Here is a 20,238-nt window from a genome sequence, read left to right as displayed (position 1 = left end):
AAGGGCTACTAGGATGATCCGAGGAATGGAAAACCTGTCTTATGAAAGGAGACTCAAGGAGCTTGGCTTGTTTAGCCTAACCAAAAGAAGGCTGAGGGGAGAGATGATGGCTCTCTAAATATATCAGAGGGATAAATACTGGAGAGGGAGAGGAATTATTTAAGCTCAGTGCCAATGTGGACACAAGAACAAATGAATATAAACTTGCCATCGGGAAGTTTTAGACTTGAAATTAGACGAAGGTTTCTAACCATCAGAGGAGTGAAGTTCTGGAACAGCCTTCCAAGGGAAGCAGTGGGGGCAAAAGACCTATCTGGCTTCAAGATTAAACTCGATAAGTTTTTGGAGGAGATGGTATGATGGGATAACAAGATTTTGGCAATTAATTGATCTTTAACTATTCATGGTAAATAGGCCCAATGGCCTGTGATGGGATGTTAGATGGGGTGGGATCTGAGTTACTACAGAGAATTCTTTCCTGGGTATCTGGCTGGTGAATCTTGCCCATATGCTCAGGGTTCAGTTGATAGCCATATTTGGGGTTGGGAAGGAATTTTCCTCCAGGGCAGACTGGAAGACGGCCTGGGGTTTTTTTCGCCTTCCTCTGTAGCATGGGGCACGGGTCACTTTCTGGAGGATTCTCTGCACCTTAAAGTCTTTAAATCATGATTTGAGGACTTCAATAGCTCAGACATAGGTGAGAGGTTTATTGCAGGAGTGGGTGGGTGAGATTCTGTGGCCCGCATTGTGCAGGAGGTCAAACTAGATGATCATAATGGTCTCTTCTGACCTTAGATATCTAAGTCTATGAGTCTACAGGTCAAAATGATGGGCATTGGTATAAGTGCACCAGCAGCCAAAATGCATGGCCCCTAAATCTTTTTCAGTGTCACTGCTTCCCAGAATAGAGTCCCCTATCATGTAAATTTAGCCTGTATTCTTTGTTCCTAGGTGTATGACTTTACATTTGACTGCAAGGAGTTCGAGTGACAGAGCATCCACCATATCCTTAGGTAAGCTGTTCCACTGGTTAATTACCATCACTGTTAAAAACAAGCCTTATTTCTACTCTGAATTTGTGAGGCTCCAGCTTCCAGCCATTGAATCTTTTTATGCCTTTGTTAATCTGCTAGATTAAAGAGCACACTAATATAAAAAAAATCTTTTCCCAAAGTTGGTATTACAGGTTATGATGAAGGCACCTGTTAACCTTCTGCATACTGAGCGAAGTAGATTGTTTCTTTTGTTTAACTGTAAGGCAGGTTTTCCAGAATCATTCTTGTAGCTCTTTTCTGAATCCTTTCCACTTTGTCAAATCTTTGTCAAAGTGTGGGCAGCAGAACTGGACACAGTGTTCTAGTAATGGTCTCATTAATTCTGTGAACTGTAGTAAAATATCTCCATCATTCTATTAAATAATTCTCTCCTTATATATTGAAGAACTGCATTTGCTGTCTTTGCCACCACATTGCATGGGAATTCATGTTTAGTTTATTTGTCTTGACCCCTAGTTCTTTTCTGAGTCATTGCTTTCCAGAATAGTCACCCAAGAGTCATCCAATCAGTGTAACCTAAATTTTTAGTTCCTAGATATGATTTTGCATTTAACTGTATTGAAATGCATAGTATTTAAATGAACCCAGGTTAGCATATTGCTCCATATGAGATTGCTCCATATCACTGACATGTCCTTTTATTATGTATCTCTCTGCTGCTTTTTGTATCATCTACAATCTTTACCAGTAATGACACATTTTCTTCCAAATCATTGATAAAACTATTTAAACAACTGGGCCAAGAATTGGTCTTTAGGCCCACACTGGAACCCCAAAGGATGATGATTTCCCATTTACAACTACTTTTTAGAGATCTGTCAGTTAGCCAGTTTTTAATGCATTTAATGTGTGCTGCATTTATTTATATTCTATTTTTTTTAACCAGAATGTCATTAGGTACTAAGTGAAATGACTTACAGAAGTCTGTGAATACAGTTACCTTTGTCAATTAATCTTGTAGTTTCATCCAAGAATTATAACAATTTTGTTTGACTATCTATTTTCCATAAAATTATGTTGATTAGTATAAATTATACTGCCATCCTTTAATTCCGTACTGACTTCATCTTGGTATTTCCATGATTTTTCCCCAGACTGATGTGACGATAACTAATCTATAGTTACCTGGGTCATTTTGTTCATCCTTTGGCACAATAGCTTTTTTTCAGTACTCCAAGATTTTTTAATTACCAACATCAATGGCTCAGAAAGTTCCCGTGTATTCTTTTAAAATTCTTGGGTACAAGCTATCCCGTCCTGAAGATTTAGAAAGGTTTAGCTCTAGTAGTTGTTACCTTTGATATTTGCAGGATATTCTGTATCTTTAGGACTGAATTCTCCCCTGGGTCACAGCTCTGTCTGGTGCAGGGAAGTATGGGTATCGTTAGAGAGCTGGTACTGGTTCCTTGATTCTTCACCAGTCTGCTTTCTGTGTCAATTACAGTAGCCTAAGGGGTGCTCGAATTTATACTACTAGTGTAGCTCCACTGTCATCTGCCATACTCCTATTATTCTTTACTCTTCTATTTTGTTATAAGGTATATACAGAAGCACAATGTGTGTACATGGCCATTACAAAAACTTAAGAAAACAAGGGGACTAGTTTTCCTCTTACACCAGAGTAAATCAGGAATATCTCAGTTGAAGACAATGGAGTTAGATAATTGTAAATGACTGGAGAATTAGGCAAATGTCTCTGCCCTGAGGAGGTTAAACTCTGAACCCAGTATTAGGGCAGGTCTCCGCTACTGCGTGGATCGACGCTCTGAGATTGATCCACCGGCAATCAATTTAGTGAGTCTAGTAAAGACCTGCCAAATCAACTTCAGATCGCTTTCCAGTCGACCCCTTTACTCTACCCCCCGACGAGAAGAGTAAGGTAAGTCCGATGGGAGATTTTCTCCATCGCCCCCACACAGTGTAGACCCCATGGTAAAACAACCTAAGATACGTCAACTTCAGCTACATTATTTACGTAGCTGGAGTTGTGTAGCGTAGGTCGACTTATGCACTCTCCTGCCGACAACGCAAATGCCACTCGGGGATGGAAGTTCTTTGTCAGCAGAATGGAGCTGAGGGCAGGGGATGTGATAAGCTGCGTAGTGTAGACATAGCCTTACACTGTAAATAAGGCTGTGAGTTTAGCTCTAATCTTGCAATCGTTACTCGGTTGAATGAGACTAATTGCCAGAGTAAGGATCACTCAGAGTGAGTATACAGGTATCAGAAGCAGGCTGAAAATTAGGAAGAATAGCAAAAAAATAAGACCTCAGAAGAATGAGAAGAACAAATTAAAAGCAAAGGGAGCTAGAAAACTGCACTTGGGAAAGCTAAACAATAATCATAATATTAAAATTTTTCATTTTTGTTTACTTTTCTTGGTGACTTCACAAATGTACATAACAAATCCAGTAATGTGGAGGATTTCTGTTGAATTGAAATTCTGATGACAAACCAACAAGAATATTGATAAGATACACGTAAAACTTTTTTTCTGTTCTACTCTATATTTAGTTGGAAACTTTTCATAGTAAAAGGTATTTCTATTGTCCTTCCATCTCTATTTAGTAAGTTCTCAGTTTCTCTGCTAATTAAAACCTATTATTATTATTATTATTTTATTTGTATTATGTTAGTACCTAGAAACTTGGATCATAGTTTACAGTCCCATTGTGCTAGGTGCTGTACAGACAAATAACAAAGAAAGGAGTCCTCATCCCAGAGACTTTACGGTCCTAGGTATCAAATAAGACATGACAGGTGCACAAAGCAGACATATGGGCAGTGCTTAATTGCTCAAGCAATTAGGTGCTGTGGCTCAAGCAACTTTTTACTTTCATAACTGACGTGGCAGCCCAGAGGTGCCGGGGCTATGGACTGCCAAGCCTCATGGTTCTGGGGCTTGGTCCTGGCAAGTCCTGGCACAAAGTAAGCACTGCATATGGTATAGAGTTGGGTGAGCAGAGGAGGTGACAAAATGAACAGTTTAACTGAAATGGAAGTCTCAGCTCGTTATTTGTCTAAGCCAGTGTGAATAAACTATTCACGCTTCAACACCTGTATTCAAATTCTGTTTGACTCTGCAGTGATATAATAAATCAGTGGTTTATGACATAGCCCTCTATTGCTCTGGACGTGACTGTGATGTCACACATTCAGTAATATAACTGTTTCTGCTACCATATGCAGTATTGCAGCCATCTGGAAGGAAGAACCATTGTTTAGACAACAACTATCTTTTCCAGAAAGTAAAAGTTAAAAATATGAAATATTTTGCTATTATGTACCATGAGCCAAATTTTCAGGTCCAAACGCAGCACATGACAACACGAATGCACGTCTGTTGTGAACACAAGTTGCCATATTTGTACATACAAACAGGCATTTCCACATATTAAATGGGTAACCAGAGATCCTCACTATTTATTTGTATGCACAATTGCTCATTTTGTGCATGTAAATATAGAGTTCTGCATGTGCAGAAGATATGCAAATATTTTTACTTGCATCCCCATTTTTCTCTTGACCTACTGATTGGGATGTTTTCTGCTTATTTTCAAAGTTCCTGTTTAAGTTGGTTTGTAGCTCACCTGCGGGACAGCAGATTGTATCAGTATAACTATGAGAACATTACACTGTATTCACATTGGATGGTATTATGTTCTCATGACTGAAAAAGCAAAGTTCTAGCACGTATAATCCATTATGAAGACCCAGGCCTCCTCCATTGTTTGACAGGAAAGCCCTCAGGCATTTGTAGCACAGAGCACTCCATTGTCAGGTATCCTGAAAACAGCCTGCTGAGAGTGAAGTCTCAATCAACCTGTCATTTTACAAACATTCCCCCCACTCTCTTCCTGGAGATTCCCCTTCTCTCTTCATACTAGTCATTCCTCTGCTTGGGAACAAGGTGGGCTACTAACTTATCAGAAAGCCTGCCTTCGTGTCTGTTCCTTGTACTCCTTTATGGATCAAACTATACAATAAGGGCTACACCCCAGTGTCCATCACTTAGGTTTGAAATAGTCCTTTTACTCAGATAAAACTCCTGTTGATTTTCATGGCAGGTTTGCCTGCATCAGGACTGAGTAAAAACTGAATAAGAACCTCGGGATCTGGCCCTAATTACTTTAGCAAAGAAACTGCATCGCTGTAATGACCTCCTGATCTTGTTGCTAAAAGATCTTTTTGTTTTTAATGTCGTTTTTAATTCTTTCCTGTGTTGTACTACATGTTGGCAGCTGCACATGTGTAATATTGGTGTAATGCAGGCATTGAATTATCACTAGTGAGTTGTACCAACTCTGCACTTTGGAGGTAATTCTCCCGTTGTATAAATAACATGCAGATACATTGGGAGGCAAGGTGTAAAGTCCAAAGGAGACGTGAAAGAGAAAAGAATAGGCATGGCAATTCTCTGGGTAAGTCATTGGATAAAGACATTGTGGGTGACATTGAGGCAATTCTTATCAGGAGAAGCAGCCCAGGAGCCAGCAGAAAGAGATGAAAAACAGGGAAGCTGGAGTAGAGATCTGTTGGAAGAGAAGGAGGAAAGCCCCAGTTCCTTAGGGGCAGTGAGTGAGTTCTTCAGAGTGTGTTTGCTTGCTCGCTCGCTGTTTTGTTTTCACTTTGAAAAGTCTGGTAGGGGGCAGTGTGTTGTGTGAGAAGCAGAGCCTTTGATCACAGATGAACCTTGATTAGGATCCAGGGCTTCCTTAATCAGCAGGCCTATAAAGGCAGAAAACCAAAAAGCCAGCCAGTGGCACAGGAGACATCAAACAGAACTGAAAACAGGGGAGTTTAAAAGGAGAGTTTCGGGGAGTGTGTGTGTGTGTTGTTTTTTTTGGGGGGGGGGGGAGGGAGAGTGTGTGTTTTTTTCCTTCTTGAAGCTGTGGGATGTACATTATCCTGGAGAAGAGTACCTGAAAGGTGCTTTGTTTGTATGAAGTGCTGCATGATAAATGTGTAATGGAAGAGAAGATCCGAGATTTGGAGATGCAGCTAGAAACAACAGTTGAGTTTTGATGGGGATTTGAGAGGACGGTGGTGGGAAGGAGAGAAGAGGCTGAAGGGAAAACCTAAAGACTTGCACACGCATGCAGGGCTACAGCAATATGAGGGTAGACTGCTGGATGAAGAGTGGCCAGAGGAAGCATGTGACTACAAGAACAAAAGGTGGAGGAAAAGACTGGCTAGTGAACAACAAAGATTGCTGAGGAACAGGCTTGATGAAATGGAAAATGAAGGAGAGACACAGGCAATAAGAGAAGATGGAAGAGCGAAAAAGAAAAGAGTGAACAGTCCTACAAGAAGAGGAGAAGAAAATGGAGATTGCAATCTTCCAGGGGCTCTGAACTCTGGCTATCTTCTGAGAGTCATCTGCTAATGAGAACAGAAGATTTTCAGCCAGAAGGAAAAGAAGGGGGAAGGCTGCAGAATTGCTCCAATATCAGGAAGAGGTAGGTCTACATGACTGAAGACTCCCTACTGAGAAGAACAGACAGGCCTGTCACCAGAACTGAATGGGAGGACGGAAGGATGTAGAGTCTGCTGGGAGCTAAGATACGAGATGTGGACCTGATGCTAAAAAGGATCCTAATGGGAGAAGGCAAGAATACACTGATTGTCCTTCATGTGCAAACAAATGGTACTGCTAGATTCTCAGTTGGATGCATCAAGGAAGACTATGCCAAGCTGAGGAAGAAGCTTAAAGAAACAGAGGCTCAGGTGATCTTCAGAGGGACTACCCATCCCTAGAGGAGGAGAATGCAGGTGTGACACAATTATGAGGATCAACAGATGACTCGGGCAGTGGTGCTACAAGGAGGGCTGTGGGATCTTCAACCACTGGGAAGCATTCAGAGACCAATGACTGTTCTCCTGGGATGGACTCCAGCTGAAGAAGGAAGGCAATAGACTTCTGGAATGGAGGGTGGCACAACTGCCTGAAAGAGCTTTAAACTAGCAGTTCAGGGGAGATGGTTGGGAGATGCTCATATAATCTCCATGTCCGATTCTAATATTGAATGGGAGGCAAATCAAGAGGATGCAGCAATGGAGAAGGGAACTGAAGGTAGGAAAATGGACAACAAGAGGAACAGTAGTGGCAACACCACTCACACCAATAGTCAGGTAGGTTGGCAGTAAAATGACTGCACCTAATCGGGCAAGGGATCTGGATGAGGTAAAGCAGAAACAACTAAGATTTCTGTGCACCGTTGCAAGAAGCCTGGCTAAAAAAATGAAGGAGCTAGAACTATTGTCATTGAAAGTGAAACCAGATAGTATAGGGATGATGGAAACATGGTGGAATGGCAGTCATGACTGCAACACAGGTATTGAAGGATATGTGCTCTTCATGAAAGACTTCTATAAAGGTAAAAGTGGTGGTTTCGTATTGTATATTAATGTTGAGGTAGACTGTAAAGAACTTAGATGTGATGCAATGGATAACATGGAATCTATTAGGGTCAAAATCACTTTGGGGAAGAAAGGTAACAGTGTTTGGGGTCTGCTACAAATCCCCAGGATCTGTTTTGGATATAGAGAGAGATTTCTTAAATGTTTTTAATGAAATAAACACTACTGGGAATTGTGTGATTATGGGAGACTTTAATTTCCCATATATAGATTAGAGGACAAGAGCTACCAATATTGATAGGGCCCAGATATTCCTGGATGTGGTAGCTGACAGATTTCTTCAACAAATAGACACTGAACCAACAAAGGTGATGCCATTTTAGATTTGATATTGGTAAGTAGCGCGCCCCTCATTGGCCTCTACAATGAGTTGTTCTATTTTGGACCAAGTGTTCATGAGCTAATTCAGTTTAAATTAAATGAAAGGATAAACTAAAATAGGTTTGCAACTAGTGTCCTTGATTTCAAAAGGGAAAACTTTAAAAAGTAAGGGAAGTAGTTAGGGAAGTGGACTCGACCGAAGAACTCAAGAATCTTAGTGTGGAAGAGGCTTGGAATTACTTTGTCAAAGCTGCAGAAACTACCTGAAACCTGCATCCCAAACAAGGGGGAAAATTTCATAGGGAAGGATTGCAGACCAAACTGGATGAACAAGTATCTCAAACAGATTATTAAGAGAGAGCAGAAAGCCTACGAGGAATAGAAGGAGGGCTGGATCAGTGAGGAAAACTACTTCTTGGAGGTCAGAAAGTATAGGGAAAAAGTGAGAACTGCCAAAAGCCAAGCAGAGTTGGACATAGCAAAGGAAATTAAAAACAATAATAAAAAGTTCATTAGGCATCTAAATAAAAAGAAAACAAGGATAGAACAAGTGGGACTGCTAAGTGCTGAGGATGGAGTGGGATTAAAGATGACCTAGCTGTGGCCCAAGACCTAAACAACTACTTTGCCTCAGTTTTTAATAAGCTTAATGAGGAGCTTGAGGGCAATGGCAGGGTGGCTAATGGGAACAAGGATATGGAAGCAGAAATTCCCACATCTAAGGTGGAAGCCAAACTCATACAGTGTAAGGGGACCAAACTAGGGAACCTGGATAATCTCCATCCAAGAATATTAAAAGAACTGGCACATGGAATTACAAGCCCAATAGCAAGAATTGTTAATGAATCCATAACCACAGTAACTGGAGAATTGCAAATACAGTACCTACATTTAAGAAAGGACAAAAAAAAGTGATCTGGGAAACTACAGGCTCATTAATTTGACATCAGTTGCATGCAAGGTCTTAGAACAAATTTTGAAAGAGAAGAGTTAAGGACATAGAAGTAAACCGTAATTGAGATAAAATACAACATGGTTTTACAAAAGGTAGATCGTACCCAACCAATCTGATCTCTTTGGAAAGACAACCAATTTTCTGGACAAAGGAAATGCAGTAGATCTGTTCTACTTATATTACTATAAAGCATTTGATACAGTGCCACATGGAAAGTTACTAGTTAAATTGGAGAAGATGGGGATTAATATGAGAATTGCAAGATGGGTAAAGAACTGGTTAACTGATCCCCCTCCAATCCCCCAGAGCCCTCACCACCACCCATACCCCAACCCCCTGCCCCAGCCCGGAGCCCCTTCCCACACCCTGAACCCTTCATTTCTGATTTTCAAAGTCATTTAGGAGTGTAAAGATGCAGCTAGTCACCTGATGAGATTTCCCTAAGGGCCTAAAGAGGTTAGGCACCTAAATCCCATTGAAATAAATGGGAGTTAGACACCTAATCTACTGAAAATCCCACCAAGCACCATTTGCATCTTTAGGATCTTAAATACTTTTGAAAATCTGACACTTGAGGCTTGTTTACACAGCCCTGCAGTGCGGAACATAGGGGTGTGAGTTGCAGTACACTGAAGAGTAGAGCTGTAACTGCTTTGTGTAGATCCTGCTAGTGCAAACTAAAAGGTATCTATTTCATGCTAGCAACACTGCTGTGTGCTGCAACTCGCCCTCATAGTTCACACTGCATAGTTGTGTAGACATCCCTTAGATCACCAGGGATCTCACAGTTTTTAGCCAATGACATTATTATGTGCTCAACTGTATTATTCATTGTGTTACCAATAATACCATAACATATCTATCTTATAGATAGGGCCTGATTGTCAGCCCAGTCATAGCCAAACTTCCCTTTTTTGTGGTTGCAGATAAGCATCTGATTTACATGTGCAAATGGAAGGTTATTTTCAGTCAACCCTTCTGGAATTTTAACCTGTAGCTTCTGGTTCTCCTCCCTCACCCACACCTCTACCCTTACCCCCAAGCATTATCTATCTTAGGCTTTTGTATAGAACCCATTCCCATAGCATCAAAGCACTTAGAACATTCCCTTGAGCTGTGATTAACAAACATCTTTTTTATTGTAAAAATCAAATATAAAAACAGTTTTATCTTAAGAGAATAAACAATCTTTCCTCTATGTTTTCCTTTATACTTACTTCTGGCTGGTACAGGGGAAATTTTCTTGTGTTCATTCACAGTATAAAGCATTTTGAGACTCTGACTCTCAAAATAACTATAAAAATTGAAATCCTGTAGTATTTTATAATTGCTTTGGACCTTTGTGTCATCTGCAGAAATATTTTTAATGATCAATCAACCATAAAACTCGAAACTTACATCTGAGGTCCCTCATCAACAAATTGATTCCACATTTCCATATGATTATGGAACAGGTCCTTTTAGATAGGGAATTGCTTTAAATTCTAGAGAAATGGTGAAATAAAGAGACTGTTCCCAGCAAGTTAGATCTATCAGTCTAAACTAATAGTATAGTAAGATTACATACCTGTGTATTTAGTTGGCTGTTATGGTGTGTACCCATGGTAGTTGTGATCACAGCTTCCATGCTAGGATTAGAGGGTCAAAGAAGTGCATTGCCTTGCACACGCCAGCTTTCCACTGGATTACAGGCCTACAGGAATGGATGCTGAGAAAAAGCGGAGTCCAATAATATAGCACCCACACAACTTTGCCTAAGAGTAATGAGGTTGGGCTGGATTATGTGTTTGTATAATACAAAAACAAATGTCATATTTTTAGCATAAGCTGCAAGGTGAGCTGTATTAGTAATTCCTTTCTTTGTGGCCTGTCTAAAATAAGTGCATGCATCTTCTTGTGCTTGTAATTTAGCTACTTGATTCATTAATATTTAAAAATCTTTTAGGCAATGACCATCATTTCGATGCTTTGCTGGTTCTTGGAAGAAATATGTGTAACAGCCATTGATACACCAAAACCTTGTCAGGAGAAAATACCATAGGCAGTAACAAATATGCATGTTTAATGGTATTTCCAATCTACATCCATTGTACAGCAACATGGCAGCTACACCTTAATAGTATGACCATGTTTTCACTAATTTCCATTGCTACATTAAAAGCATGTCTTACATTGCAATGCAAGGCACGATGACTGCTTGGGTAGGTACAGCTGCACTAGCTTTACTCACACTAGCATGTGAGTAGCACTGAAGATGCAGTGGCATGGGCTTCAGCACAGGTTGAACAAGCACATTGGGTAAGGGTGACCAGATGTCCCATTTTTAAAGGGACAGTTGCATTTTTGGGGACTTTTTCTTATACAGGTGCCTATTACTCCCCTCCCCCGTCCCGTTTTTTCACAGTTGCTATCTGGTCACCCTAACACTGGGGACCCTGGGTACATATTTGTATTGCTAGCCCATGTTGAAGCTCATGCCACCCCATTTACAGTGCTAATTATGTACAATTCTCACACTGAATGACCAGTAGTGAAGTAAACAATCAGCACAACAAGTTGCATAACATAGATATGTCTGTTATCCTACAGTAACAGGGATTTTTTAAAAAAAATATATAAATAGGTGTGTAGTGTATCAGGTGAAATTTGGATTTTTGGTTCACAGAGACCCCACAAAGACTTTCCATAGCTGTTTCAGTCTGGGTGAAGTTATTGCTACAGAGCTAGATTCCTCCTTTAGAGGGGCAGAACATACTGATTCTGCTGTACACCTAACTTGTGATGGCCAGCAAGTGAGACATGGGCCTGGGAATTGAACATGGCTCTTTCTTGAGGCAGTGTAGTGCACTGACCACAGTGACATCATTCCATCCATCTGATGTTACTATTCTGTAGCACTGTAATGTTGTAGGTATTTTTGTTATGCTTATTGTCTCATGGTGACTCATGTGAGAATAGCTGTCTACTGTTGGAAGACCAAATGCTGTACTGAGCATTCTCCAGCGGGTTGTGGTAAGGGAGGGAATAAGGAAGTTTTTTCCAAGATGGAGACTGATTAGTTTTCTCTATGAACCTGTGCCAGAACAAAGATCTCCTTTTTCAGTTCTAATCTGGTTTGGGTCTCCATGTACTACAAGCACAGTTTCTCCTGGAGTTCCGACTGGATCAGTGCAGCTCCATGCTCAGGCCTCTGTGCAAAATGCACAATCCAGCCCACAGGATGGAAAAGCGATTGGCCTCTGGACAGTCCTCAGTTGTTTTTTATAACCTATGTACGACATCTAGACACTACAGTGATGGGAGCTTTACAAATGCTGAAAGAAAGCATGAGAATTTCCTTGGTGAAGAGAATTTTCTATGTTATTTTTACATTCAAGAATTTGTATACATGACTAATCTATACTACATCACTACACTTCCAAGAATTTGTGCAGTTCCACATTATTGCACTCTTCTTTCACATTTCAAAATGTAAGAAATGTAATTTTTTCAGTAATTCTTTGATATCACCACATGTGTTTAGTGTCTTACATGCAAAATCTGACGAGTGAAACATGGAACTGAAAGTATGAGCTGTAATTGTTTTGGGAAATGTTCCAGAGACACACAAACATGTTTGCACTAAATTATGTCTTCCTTTTCCTCTTTGCTTCTTTATGAATTGTAATTACAGTATTGGTTAACACTGTAAGATTAGTCCTTGACTTAAAAAGAAAAGGAGTACTTGTGGCACCTTAGAGACTAACAAATTTATTTGAGCATCCGATGAAGTGAGCTGTAGCTCACGAAAGCTCATGCTCAAATAAGTTTGTTAGTCTCTAAGGTGCCACAAGTACTCCTTTTCTTTTTGCGAATACAAACTAACACGGCTGCTACTCTGGATCCTTGACTTAGTGAACATAACCTGTTTTGTCTGGTTAAATCAGTAACCAAGAACAGCCTATTGATTTCTGAGCATTTTGTTCCAACTAGTAATTAGAAAATAACTTATACAAAAATCACTTGGTACTTCTTGAGAAATACTGAATTTATGGGTGCTGCCTTCAGATGTTAAAGCTCATTTTCTCTAAAACAGCTAGTATATTGCAGAGGATATTGGGTTAGTCGTTACATCCTGGCTTTGACTGATGATGAATACAACCTGTAGAAAGGCACTAGACTGGAAATTGGTCCATCCTGAAAACCTGTCTTGGTTCAAATGATGCAGTCTTCTAATTTTACAAGAGATTTCAATACCCCTTTACTATTTCACCAGGGGATATGATGTATGTGTGACTTAGAACTAAGTATCATTTCTATACATCGCTTTCTAGAATAATACCAAGTTGAAATTACAAAGCCTTTCTGAAAAAACTGACCAATCTGTTCATTAAGAACACTTACAACTGAATGAGGCTTTGTACTTTTTAAGCCATCATCGCTGAACTTCGATTTTCCTACCAGTGTTCATATTCAGGTTTTCCTCTTTGGTTTAGACACGATTTGCAAACAACTTTGTTTTGAAAGATGCACCTTGCTTCTAATCATTCTAAAAGTGTCTTTCATGTGTACAGCATTTTGCTAACAATAGTCTTTTACGTCTGTTATGTAAAGGTAGCAAACACATTTGTTAGAAGAAATTATTGAGCCAGATTGTCAGTATGTAAAATGGCACAGCTCCACTGATGTCAATAGAGGTCTGCCAACTTATACCAGTAGAGTATGGGCCATAATTTTGTTCACATAACATCAAAACAAATTGCTTTGAGTACAAAAATATTTTCCTTCTGCAAAACTGCTGTGTTGGGTGAGGAAAGGGGAATAGGCTTATTGGTATTTCCTAAAACATAAAAATCCTTGCTAAAACCTTCTTTCATACTATGAGCTAAAACCTGAGTGAGAACAGCTTTGATCACAATAGAACTAGGAGGAACATGGCTGGATTTTGGGAGCCTGCACACTACAAAGCACAACTCCTCGGGTCTCCTTGAACCACAGCATGCAGTGTAGGTTTGGGACAGGAGAAGGGCAAAGCTGGCAGATTCATGACTACGTGGTTCCATTCATCACTCCCCAGCCTGATGTAGGGGATGGGAGGGCACAGCAAACTACGTGCTGCTGATGAGTTAACACTGTGGACACAACATTAAAGGACTCTTAAAAACATTTGAATAGGGGCACTTTCAAAGACTAATAGTATGGCATACAAATAAGTATTAGAAAATAAAAAGCAGATATGTTAGATCCAGTAAATAATTTCCTAATCTGTAAAAGCTAAGGCAACTTTCCGTACTTTCCATTCATAAATTCAGCAGAAGATCAAACTTCGATTATATATTTTTAATAAAGCAGGCATCATATCTCTCTCCTTCTAGTTTTCACTCTGTAAAATATCGCTGCTTTGTAAAATGTTGATAAAAGTATTTCAGACTAACCCAGCACTTCATATTATCAATAGCAAAACCAGTCCCCCTGAATGCATGATAACAACAATGGGAGGCAATGTGTTGTGTATTGGTATGTTGGTATTTTTTCTCACTGTGCACAGAATGGGCGACAGGGGACGGATCACTTGACGATGACCGGTTCAGTTCATTCCCTCTGGGGCACCTGGCACTGGCTGCTGTCAAGACAGGATCCTGGGCTAGATGGACCTTTGGTCTAACCCAGTAGGGCCGTTCCTATGTTCTAATAATCTGTTTAAGCAATCTATCTTTAAAATGATGGGATAATGGCAGCCATCTTCAGTTTGTGACCTCTGCAATAAATTATTATTATTTGTAATAGTAATCTTAATATGGTAGCACCTAGAAGTGAGACTGGGGTCCCAATTATGCTAGGTGTTGTAGAAATACAAACATGGAAAGAGAAAGTCAGCCCCTGCCCCTAAGAGCTTACAATCTAAATAGACAAGAGAGACAAAGGGTAGGAGGGGAAACAGAGGCACAGAGACTTGCCCAAAGTCACACAAGAGGTCAGTGGTAGAGTTTAGGTCTGACTCCCAGTCCTATGGCCTTACACATTGGACAATATCATGCTGCAGCTCCATAAATTAGACTTTGTATAGACTTGGATTTAAAGGTGTGTTTAGAATATGCTAACTAACATGCTGTAAAAGTCTAGTGTACAAAAGACAATGGATACATTCTACGCTTTAACTCAGCCAGCATCGCGCATGTTTAAGTACACACTGTTTTGTCTATACTAAACTTCTAGAACACACATGTTGTCTTGCACATTCTCACCACGCACCTTTAAATGCATGTCTAGACAAAGGCTTAAGAGCTTTGATGTTGAAATGCCACTGACGTATTCATTTCTTTATTTAAGAGTCTACTTAAATTCCAAATGTAATAGTTTTAAAATGACTTATTGGTAATAAAATATTACTTTGGTAAAGTTGTTTTTTGCGGGGAGGCAGGGGGTAATCTAGATGGGTCTTTGCAACACAAAAGCAGCAAAAGAATTGAAAAGTAGGTCAATGGCCATAACTGTAACCAAAGCAGCTGATCAAGAGGGGGAGAATAGGTTCGGATACTGACTGCACAGCAGAGTTTCAGGCCTTTGGTGACTGTTATTTATTCTGCCTCAAATCTTTCTGAAGTCTGCAGGAGGTTAAATTCTGCTGCATTGTAGCTGATTAAGTCTTTTCAATTTATTCTGCTTAAATTATTCAACATCTAGCTATACAATATTAGAACACTTGTTTCAGGATATAAATTTTTGCATGGAGTTTCGTAGGTACAATTCTTTCAATTCCATGGCAAAAAGTTATTTGTTACACTGTTTCACCTTATTTAGCATGATAAATCAGGCATTAGGGATTGGTTGTTTTAATAATATGGGCTGCAGGGGCCCTATAATATCAAATATCCTTGAGTTCTGTCAAAGACTGTAGTGTTCACAGGGATCTTTTACAGATTGTAAAAATAAGGTCAGTGTGTTAGTTATAATTGAAATCCACTCTTTAAAGGACAATGGAGTGATGTGGTCTGTTTGGTTTTTAGTCACCAACTTTTCTTAAAGGTACTAAAAAAATACTGGTGTGCAAAGTGTTTCAAGCATCCATAATGATTAATTATGGTAGTGGCTAAGGATCAACTAAGAATGAGGTACCATTGTGCTAGGCCGTGTACACACACCGGTCAGTGAACAGTTCTTGCCCTGAAAAGCTTACAAACTAAATAGATATGACAGACATGGAGTGAGGGAAAGGAATATAGCATGCAAGCAGCGTGAACAAAGGCGCAAGGAGTAAATCAATAAGGAGAGACCAATTGTTATATTTGAAAACAAGAAGATAAATAATAAACTAGAGAACTAAGGGCCGTGAATACAATTAAGAAAAAAAAAGATAGTGGTGAATCCTCAATGAAGGAGGTGGAAACTAGAGACAGTGCCCATCTGCTGTAGCCATGTAGCCTGAGGGAGAGATGGGACTGAACTTGTCCCACACTGGAGAGCAAATCAAATCCTGGTGCATTTTCATCAGCTGTCAGAAACAGACAGATATTTCTGCAGGACCAGGCAGGAAATTAGGCTATTAAATTACAGCTTTTTCTCAGAGCCCTTGTCATTCTCTTCTCTTTTGCTACAGATGTTCTATCAAAGCAAGTCATTGTAGCCATTTATCTTTCCAAACTTAAAATACCTTCTCTCAAACTAATTTTTCCCCTCGCTACTTGAGTCTTTGTACTCTGTCTTGCTTCCCTGATCTTGTATGGATCTAAGATTAATTTGCACTAGCTAGGAGTTCAACAACAAAATCAATTTCAATTGGGTCAGGTGAGGTCACTGCCAGCTCAGTAGTGTGAGGAGAGAAATAGATTATTATCATTCTGGGAACACACTACTGTGCTTCGATATATGGAAAAAAAGAAAGAAATATCCATAAAAGAGATTTATAATTATTTTCAAGCCATTGGAAACAAGGACTTTTTGGTTACTTTCTTCAACATGGGGATAGCCAGCAATATACAAATAAACTCTGCTACAACAAGCTTTTATATTCCATGAGAAGAATGGAATAGAATGTATCCAACTAGTAGCATTTCAGTGTGAAAATGGGGTGCTGTCAAACTGATATAACAATGACTTTAAAAGATCTTTTTATACCCCTAGCACATAGCAGGTGTAAATTAAACAACATTTTTGCTGTTAGCTATTCCATGAACCATATCACACAAGGATGGTTATAGCAGGAAATATAATTACACCTTCAAAAAAAAAAAAAAGGTTTCAGCTTTAAAATACTTTGAATTCAAATGTGTTTTTTAAAGTTTAATTTACAAGGAAACAAATACCCAACTCTCTACAGGATTAGCTCTTTAAATATCTACCTTCTGTTGCAGCCTTTACAGAAAAAGGTGAAGCTAAAAAAGGGTTTCTTTTTATATATGAGATGGATTGAATTCTAATAATTTCCATGAAATGGGAAGAGTCCTAGTTAAAATGGCCATTTGTGCATGTGTGTGATATGTGTATTTGCACATGTATTCTCAGCTGGTGTAAATCCATATGGCTCCTTCAATTTCAGTGGAGCTATGCCAATCTATGCCAGCTGAGGATCTGGCTCACAGATAAGAAAGAGGAAAGATTGTTTTGCTGAAACCAATGGGCCATATCCTTGCTTATGCTTTATGCATCTTTAATTTTCATGTAATTTAAGATGAAGAGTGCTATTATATGTTTGATGCTCGTTGTTTAAATAGAAGTCTATATCCTGCTGTCCATGTAATAACATATGTTGAGGTGAGGGGTTGCACGTATCTGAAAGCAGACAACAAACAGGGAAAAGGAGTAAATTAGACTTTTTTTTTGTTGTTGAAACTAAAACAGACAATTTGGGGGTGGGGTGGGGAGAACCGATGTAAGGCCAAATTCATCCCTGGTGTAAAAAATACATTACAATCTACATACCACACAGACTATGCTGACAGCTTGTGCCACACGCTTTCAAAGAAACTGCGGAACCACCTGATCAACATCCTCTACAGTAAACAGGGAAAGATTAAGAATGAGCTCTCAAAAATGGATAATCTCATAAAAAACCAACCTTCCACACAAACTTCCTCGTGGCTGGACTTTACAAAAACTAGACAAGCCATTTACAACACACACTTTGCTTCTCTACAAAAGAAAAAGGACACTAAACTTTCTAAACTACTCCATGCCACAAGGGGCCACAGCAATGGTTCCCTCAACCCACCCAGCAATATTGTTAACCTATCCAACTATACTCTCAGCCCAGCAGAAGCAGATGTCCTATCTCGGGGCCTCTCCTTCTGCCCCTCCACCCCCACGAACATGATACAGTTCTGTGGTGACCTAGAATCCTATTTTCGACGTCTCCGACTCAAGGAATATGTCCAATATACCTCTGAACAACATACTAATCCACAGAGACCTCCCTACCAACGCTACAAGAAGAAGGATTCTAGGTGGACTCCTCCTGAAGGTCGAAACAGCAGACTGGACTTCTACATAGAGTGCTTCCGCCGACGTGCACGGGCTGAAATTGTGGAAAAGCAGCACCACTTGCCCCATAACCTCAGCCGTGCGGAACACAATGCCATCCACAGCCTCAGAAACAACTCTGACATCATAATCAAAAAGGCTGACAAAGGAGGTGCTGTTGTCGTCATGAATAGGTCGGAATATGAACAAGAGGCTGCTCGGCAGCTCTCCAACACCACTTTCTACAAGCCATTACCCTCTGATCCCACTGAGAGTTACCAAAAGAAACTACAGCATTTGCTCAAGAAACTCCCTGAAAAAGCACAAGATCAAATCCGCACAGACACACCCCTGGAACCCCGACCTGGGATATTCTATCTACTACCCAAGATCCATAAACCTGGAAATCCTGGGCGCCCCATCATCTCAGGCATTGGCACCCTGACAGCAGGATTGCCTGGCTATGTAGACTCCCTCCTCAGGCCCTACGCTACCAGCTCTCCCAGCTACCTTCGAGACACCACTGACTTCCTGAGGAAACTACAATCCATCGGTGATCTTCCTGATAACACCATCCTGGCCACTATGGATGTAGAAGCCCTCTACACCAACATTCCACACAAAGATGGACTACAAGCCGTCAAGAACACTATCCCCGATTAATGTCACGGCTAACCTGGTGGCTGAACTTTGTGACTTTGTCCTTACCCATAACTATTTTACATTTGGGGACAATGTATACCTTCAGGTCAGCGGCACTGCTATGGGTACCCGCATGGCCCCACAGTATGCCAACATTTTTATGGCTGACTTAGAACAGCACTTCCTCAGCTCTTGTCCCCTAATGCCCCTACTCTACTTGCGCTATATTGATGACATCTTCATCATCTGGACCCATGGAAAAGAAGCCCTTGAGGAATTCCACCATGATTTCAACAATTTCCATCCCACCACCAACCTCAGCCTGGTCCAGTCCACACAAGAGATCCACTTCCTGGACACTACAGTGCTAATAAATGATGGTCACATAAACACCACCCTATACCGGAAACCTACTGACCGCTATTCCTACCTACATGCCTCCAGCTTTCACCCTGACCACACCACACGATCCATCGTCTACAGCCAAGCTCTCCGATACAACCGCAGTTGCTCCAACCCCTCAGACGGAGACAAACACCTACAAGATCTCTATCAAGCATTCTTACAACTACAATACCACCCTGCGGAAGTGAAGAAATAGATTGATAGAGCTAGAAGAGTTCCCAGAAGTCACCTACTACAGGACAGGCCTAACAAAGAAAATAACAGAATGCCACTAGCCGTCACCTTCAGCCCCCAACTAAAACCCCTCCAACGCATTATTAAGGATCTACAACCTATCCTGAAGGATGACCCAACACTCTCACAAATCTTGGGAGACAGGCCAGTCCTTGCCTACAGACAGCCCCCCAACCTGAAGCAAATACTCACCAGCAACCACATACCACACAACAGAACCACTAACCCAGGAACCTATCCTTGCAAGAAAGCCCGTTGCCAACTGTGCCCACATATCTATTCAGGGGACACCATCACAGGGCCTAATAACATCAGCCACACTATCAGAGGCTCGTTCACCTGCACATCCACCAATGTGATATATGCCATCATGTGCCAGCAATGCCCCTCTGCCATGTACATTGGTCAAACTGGACAGTCTCTACGTAAAAGAATAAATGGACACAAATCAGATGTCAAGAATTTTAACATTCATAAACCAGTCGGAGAACACTTCAATCTCTCTGGTCACGCGATTACAGGCATGAAAGTTGCGATATTACAAGAAAAAAACTTCAAATCCAGACTCCAGCGAGAAACTGTTGAATTGGAATTCATTTGCAAATTGGATACAATTAACTTAGGTTACCTTGCATAATGACTTAGCCACTCCCAGTCTCTATTCAAGCCTATTTCCCCTTGTTTTTCCCTTACCCCCCCCCCCCAGACGTTCTTGTTAAACCCTGGATTTGTGCTGGAAATGGCCCACCTTGATTATCATACACATTGTAA

The 20,238-nt window shown here is 40.4% G+C and overlaps 1 long non-coding RNA gene across 1 annotated transcript in view; it reads left to right on the top strand.

Annotated features, from left to right (window-relative positions):
- The window catches only part of LOC122464937, an 85,134-nt gene that overhangs the window by 33,109 nt on the left and 31,787 nt on the right, over positions 1 to 20,238 (top strand). Inside the window, exon 2 of the long non-coding RNA XR_006289387.1 lies at positions 952 to 1,013. This is a non-coding gene — a long non-coding RNA (uncharacterized LOC122464937). The remainder of the gene's footprint in view (positions 1 to 951; positions 1,014 to 20,238) is intronic.

The sequence above is a fragment of the Chelonia mydas genome, chromosome 3 (assembly GCF_015237465.2).
Source record: "Chelonia mydas isolate rCheMyd1 chromosome 3, rCheMyd1.pri.v2, whole genome shotgun sequence".
Taxonomy (NCBI): Eukaryota; Metazoa; Chordata; order Testudines; family Cheloniidae; genus Chelonia; species Chelonia mydas.
Note: the sequence above shows the minus strand (reverse complement) of the source record. Positions and strands in the feature narration are given on the sequence as shown.